Source organism: Salvia miltiorrhiza, unplaced genomic scaffold (assembly GCF_028751815.1).
Source record: "Salvia miltiorrhiza cultivar Shanhuang (shh) unplaced genomic scaffold, IMPLAD_Smil_shh original_scaffold_305, whole genome shotgun sequence".
Lineage (NCBI taxonomy): Eukaryota > Viridiplantae > Streptophyta > Magnoliopsida > Lamiales > Lamiaceae > Salvia > Salvia miltiorrhiza.
Window position 1 is genome coordinate 65,779 of NW_026651524.1, and position 6,272 is coordinate 72,050.

A 6,272-nucleotide genomic window follows, 5' to 3' on the forward strand; every position below is an offset into this window, starting at 1 on the left:
TGTACATGAGTGGAGATCACCAACTACGCCTAACGAGATTCGCAACTTTTTAGGTTTAGCAGGATACTATCAGAGGTTTATTAAAGGATTTTCCATGATAGCAAGACCGAGAAAAGAAGTTAAGTACAATTGGAAAGAGGAGTGTAAAGAGAGTTTTTAAGAGCTTAAAGGAAATTGACTACAGCACCAGTGCTGCTAGTCCCGGAAATGGATAAAGAGTATACCATCTACACAGATGCGTCAAAGAATGGGCTAGGATGTGTTTTGATGCAAGAAGGAAGAGTTATAGTCTATGCATCACGACAACTTAGATCCCACGAGATAAATTATCCAATGCATGATTTAGAGCTTGCAGCCGTTGTGCATGCCCAAAAAAAAAAAAAATTTGGAGACATCATCTCTACGGAGTTAGATGTGAGATTTTCACGGACCACAAAACTTTGAAATACTTTTTCAAGCATAAGGATATTAACATGAGGCAAATGAGATGGCTCGAATTAGTAAAGGATGTTAACTGCGACATTAATTATCACCCTAGCAAGGCCAATGTAGTAGCCGATGCATTGAGCCGAAAAGACTCGTCAAAGTTAGGATGTCTTCTCACGAGAGAGGATGAGCTTATAAAGGACTTTGACAAGATGAGGATAGAGATGATAAAACCACCAGGGACGATAGCGAGTATTGTTGCGACGATGCCTAGTTTGAGGAAAATGGTGATTGAAGCACAAGGAAAGATGAGACAATGAACAAGTTACGAGAAAGGATAAGAGCAGGAGATCTCAAGAGTTACAAAAAAAAAAAAAAAAAATACGATCATGAGTGAGACTCATAACACGCCTTACACCGCCCACCCAGGAGGCACAAAGATGTATCAGGTTGTAAAAAAATAGATTTTTGTGGGACGGAATGAAATGAGACATAACTTCGTTTGTAGAGCGATGCTTAGCTTGTCAGCAAGTGAAAGCATTACACCAACGACCCTATGGGAAGTTAAAACCGTTGGAGATTCCCGAGTGGAAATGGGATCACATAGCGATGGATTTTGTGATAGCTTTACCGAAAAGTCAAAGAGGAAATACAGCAATTTGGGTGATTGTAGATCGACTAACAAAATCTGCACATTTCATACCGATCCTAATCGCGTATGGACCAGATAAGTTAGCACAATTGTATGTTCGTGACATTATAAGATTGCATTGAGTACCAGTGTAGATCACCTCAAAAAAAAAAAAAATTACATCACGTATTTGGATGAGTTACAGAAAGAGTTGGGTACAAGGATGAATTTTAGCATAGCAGACGATAGAAGATATGATAAGAACTACTATCCTTGATAGAGGAGTAAATCGGGAGAATGTGTTGCCACTAATTGAGTTTGCATATAAGACGTGAGATAAAGTTTCGAGATAGGAGACAAAGTTTTCTTGAAGGTTTCACCCTCAAAGGGGATGAATAGATTTGGAGTTAAAGGACAGCTTAGACCCAGAGTTATAAGTCCTTACGAGATATTGCAAAAGATAGGTCCAATAGCGTATAGGTTGGCTTTGTCACCTAGCTTTGGAAATGTGCATAACGTGTTTCACGTGTCACAATTGAGAGGATATATATTTTCGACCCAAACCATGTGGTTTACTAAGAAGAAATGATCTTAGAACCAGACTTGAGTTATGAAGAGAGACCTCAGATGATGCTAGATCATAAAATTCGGCAATTGAGTAATAAGTCGATTGCATTGGATAAGGTCCAATGGAGATATGATAGTTAGAAAGAAGTGGAAAGAGAGCTTGAGGATAAGATGTGAGAGAAGTACCCGAAACATTTACAAGAGGTACAAATTTCGGGACGAAATTTATTTTAAGGGGGAGGGTATGTAATACCCGGGCTTTTGATGACGTGTTTAATTTCTTGAGTTTGAGTAATTAAGGTCTAGATCCCTTGTTTGATTTACTTTGTAAAGAGATGAGGAGTTATATGAAGTTTTCTTGTTATTTTTTTTTAAGATGTTGAGATGTTCTTTCGATGAAGTGAGAATGATGTGAGATTTTATATCCGTATTTGAGTTTGAGTATTTGAATAATTCGAGATAATTATTTGAATGAGAATGATGAACTCGGAAGTGAGATCTGAGTCCGTTAAGACGTTTTTCAAAATTTTGACTTTTTGACGATGAATAGTAAAATACTGCTATTTCGTCTTTTTGTCGACTTTCAAAATCTTATGTGCACGTCGTCGAGAAATATTCTTAGTTTTTCGATACGAGTCCAATAATGAAAGTTTTTATTTTTTTTTTGACGACGAGTGAATAGTGAATCGGGATTTCTCGATAAACGTGTAGATCTCGTTTATAAGAATTTCGAGAACGAGCTTGTATTTTCTATATTTATATAGAATTACGAGTGTAATGAAAGTGAGTAGAGGTTGAGAGGGCGAGTAACGAAGAGTATGGGTAGTTAGTCGTTAAAACGAGACGAGACGAGATATTTAACGACTAAATATCTAACCTACCCTACCCCTAACCACCCCCCCAACCGCCCAAACCCACTCACTCACACTATATCACGTTGATATCAGCCACAACACACACACTAACACCTAAAACACACACACACTTCACGCATAACACCATTTTCTTTGGTGTTGGAGCTTTTGACCTCCGATTTGAGCACCGAGACGAGCGTCGATCATCTTTTCGATCACGTATCTAAGTAGGTAAGATCTCTACCTACGTTTTGATGGTTTTCTTTTCGATTTTCGTCGACGTCGAAAAACGTCGATTCTCGACTTTATTTTGAAACGACGTCGGATCGTCGTGAAATTTTAGTATGTTGTTCTTGGGTAGATGTTGAGCATGTTTAATGAAGGGAGTAAGAACGGAACGAACCGTAGCTATGAAACCCATGAGGGCAGCCCCGTTTTTCACATATTAGCTTGTCTTTCGATTTTTGTTTGATCGTTTTGACTTGATATTTGTGCTTAGGGGTATGCTAGAATCGATATATATTAAATTCGTATTTTTCCAAGCACGAAAATTGTATAAATTTTTAGAGTATGATTATTTAAATTCGTGAAGTTTGAGACGTTGCATAATGAATATTATTGCGTATATGTGTTCTACGATATCACATGAGCATGCTAATTGATTTACAATTTATGGATGATAATTGTTGAACGAAATTAAAACTGGAATTCTGTCAAAATTTTACAGCAGTTTCAAGCTTATGTTTCGATGAGTTTTCATTGCTTGATGGCTCTGAAATTTTAGTATGTTTATCTATGATATGTGTATTTCGTTGCTGCAAAATTTCATGTCTTTTGGATGATGTTTGCTATTTTAAAGATATTTTGAAAAATCCTTGACAGAATCTGTCAACTATTGGTAGACTTCACAAAAACGTTTATATCTATTAATCCATGAAGGATTTTGCATCACCGTTTTTTTTAAACGAAACTAGACTTCAATACTTTTCTAAAAACATAAGATTTCGATTTTTATGACCTCTGAAACAGAGCAGTTTATTATTTCAAAAATGCCCTGTTCTGCTATCATATTTGTCCAACAGTAAAAGTGTATGAGTTTCATTGTTTATTTGGCAGATCATATGAACGTTTTCTCTTGTGAAATTTTAACCAAATCTTCAAGGATACCTTTAGTTTTGGATGATTATATTTGATGGAATTTTATTAAGGTTTGCCTTGGTTTCTAATGGCCTAAACAAAATTGGCAGAAACTGTCAATCTTTGACAGCCTGCACTAAAAGAGCAATATCTCCAAAAACCTTTAACCTTTTTGGTTAACTACCATTTTTAGAGTGAACTACACTTCATGAAGTTTTTGAGATCAATTGGTATGAGAGTTTATGATGATTGAGTTGGTTGTTATGAAGTTTTAAAGATGACACAAAAACAGCAAAACTTTCTAGAAAATAACTTGATTATATTTGTTTTGATGGATGATACGATATGACTAAATGGTGTGAGTTGTGAGAGTTATGATTAACGCACATAAATGTTGGTATCTGACACTCGAACAATTGGTGTCGAGTATAAATGATAGTTTACTGATAAAGAGTTTTGATGATTTTGAATTGTTTGGGTTGCGTTGAAAAGATGTCAAGATGTTAAGTTTTGAGTCGAGAGACGAGTTCACGTAGTGAGATTCACGCGTTGAAATCTCGTGGCTGACATGATATATGAATAGGTCATGCCGAAATTTTTAGTGAAATTAGGATTTGAGCATAGTCAATTCTTGTTGACCCGTGACTCAAATACATGCCTAATGGAAAGTTTAACTTTCTAATTGGTTAATTAGACGAGATGAGAGCGAATAGATCTGCTAAGAAAGTGGACTTTTCGATGTGTTAAATATTTCTTTTAATTGAAATGCTGTTAATTATAACATAAGGATGTTATAATTTATGAGTAATGACGAGAGATAATAATTGTTATATTGATTAACAATCAAGAGAGATGAACATTAGAGATACTAATGTTTCATAAAAGAGATTAGATTATTAATCGAGGTTTCTTTTATAACTTCTCACCAATTCTTCATAACGATGAAGGTCCTTTTGGGAAGTAACGACTTGAGGGAGAGAGTGACGTTACTCATTGATACAGAGACACAACGAGGTGGGCATTACTTTTACTATACGTATATAGAGATCCCCTACGTATCGTGGGCCTCTTATACGAATGAATGCATGAGATGATCTAACTGTTAATTTCAGTTTCATATATATCAAATGAGTTTAAATGTTACATTCAAGCAAGTTATTTCATGACAAAATCTTTGAGTTAAAGTTATTTCAAGTATTGTCTTGCCATAAAATGTTTAAATTTTAGTATGATATATCTATCTGTTTTGGCTTTGCCAATGATGCAATCGAATTCGGGTCCTGAGCAGTTGATAGCTATCCTGCCAAGACTAGTGTACACCAGTGACCGTGAGTCATCTAGCGGGTTGGCCGGTCAAGTGACCGTGAGAGGTGGCCACCTCTCCGGCACAAAGTTCCAGATATGATAGATTACAAGAGAACTTAGTCTGCAGACGAACTTTAAGAATCACAAATGAATTTAGTAAGCTTGGGCCTTTTTAGCGAAAAACTCCCTTGCTGTACTGTTTATGATGGCATGACAATTTACAGTTTTGAAGCATGTATTTTTATACCTAGGCATACGTGCCCACTGAGTGCTTTTGTACTCAGCCCTGCATATGTTTTCTAAATGTGCAGGTTGAGCTGATGTGATGATGGTGCTGCAATGAGCGGAGTCTCCAGGGTTGTTAATAAATAGTTAACCTGTCTAGAATATGTCTTCATACATATGTCTAGCTACTTTCCGCTGCAAGATGTTGTTGATGTTATAGTATGTTATGTCATACTTTGAGTCTTAAGAGAATGGTTTCATACGATGTATAACTTGATTAATGATATTAATTAAGTTTTATGCTGTCTTTCATAGACTGTTTTCAATTGAGTATTAATGAATAAAAATGACGAGTTTTATTAAGATGAGTAAGTTTTACGGCTATAAATGACGCCCCTTTTCTTCCCCTTCTTCTTTAACCCCATCCCTAGTCGTGGATCACTCGACCTAACTATCCATAGTTAGGGCGGGCTGTGACAACTCTTTTATCCCACTTCCAACACCTTTATCAGTTTTTTTAGTTTTCGTGCCAAGCATGAAATGAGAGTTTATTTCATGGACGGAGGGAGTATATTGTTATTATGTCAATACATATAATAAAACTATTAATATTACATGTAAAGATCACTTGCGGCACGCCTTCCCTAGGCATTTTTTTTTTCTGATTCCTTGTTTGATTATGTGGTTCCTTTGGACGGAAAGGAATAGTTGTAAGCACAGGGCTATTCCTTTTCGTGCTTCTCATGAGATTTGGCAAGTTACTCATCATATTCGTCTATTTGTTGTGGCCAGAAACTCACCGATACTCATTGGCGAGGATGTGCTCCCCCGGTTGATTTCATGCCACCAGCTTCTCCCGTGAGGAGGACTTTTTGCTCCACTATATATGGTGCGTTGGCTCTCCCAGAGTCCCCATGTGTGAAGCTTAACACTGATGGATCTTACGACTCACAGACGCAACATGGTGCTAGTGGAAGAGTGGTTAGTGATCACACTGGAGTCCTCCTTACTGCTTTCTACACCCCATGTGTTGCCACTTTCAATTTTGAGGCTGAGTTATCTGCTCTGCTCAAGGGTCTTAAGCTGGCTATTACTTTCCCAACTTATAGTTGGGTTGAGCTGGATGC

The 6,272-nt window shown here is 36.8% G+C and overlaps 1 long non-coding RNA gene across 1 annotated transcript; it reads left to right on the top strand.

The window, feature by feature from the left end:
* The first annotated feature begins 2,041 nt into the window (after positions 1-2,041).
* Positions 2,042-5,457, top strand: LOC131004016 (uncharacterized). Its single transcript, XR_009094881.1, has 3 exons — positions 2,042-2,709; positions 4,563-4,629; positions 5,232-5,457. It is a non-coding gene; the product is annotated as an uncharacterized LOC131004016 (long non-coding RNA).
* Positions 5,458-6,272: the final 815 nt, after the last annotated feature.